The sequence below is a fragment of the Corvus brachyrhynchos genome, unplaced genomic scaffold (assembly GCF_000691975.1).
Source record: "Corvus brachyrhynchos isolate BGI_N302 unplaced genomic scaffold, ASM69197v1 scaffold162, whole genome shotgun sequence".
Classification (NCBI taxonomy): domain Eukaryota; kingdom Metazoa; phylum Chordata; class Aves; order Passeriformes; family Corvidae; genus Corvus; species Corvus brachyrhynchos.
In genome coordinates this window covers 5,117,796-5,118,054 of record NW_008236696.1, presented here as the reverse complement: position 1 = coordinate 5,118,054, position 259 = coordinate 5,117,796, and positions in this window count along the sequence as shown.

Sequence of the window (259 nt, the reverse complement as noted above, 5' to 3'; positions counted from 1 at the left end):
CAGGCGCTCGGGTCTCCCGTGAGAAGGAGCCCGGGGGGAGCACTGAGGGGTGCAGACTGGCCCCTGCCACCTCCTGGAACCTTGGCAGAGCCCATGTCCACTGGGATTGTGGCTCGGGGGATCCCTGTGATGGGGTGGCAGCCCCATACCAAGGTGCAGCCCTGGGGGGATTGGGGTGCCTCATTTCCCAGTGTTGGTGGGACGTGCCTGGCAGTGCCCGCAGCGGGGCCGGGGGCCGGCAGTGGCGACGGGGCTCGCG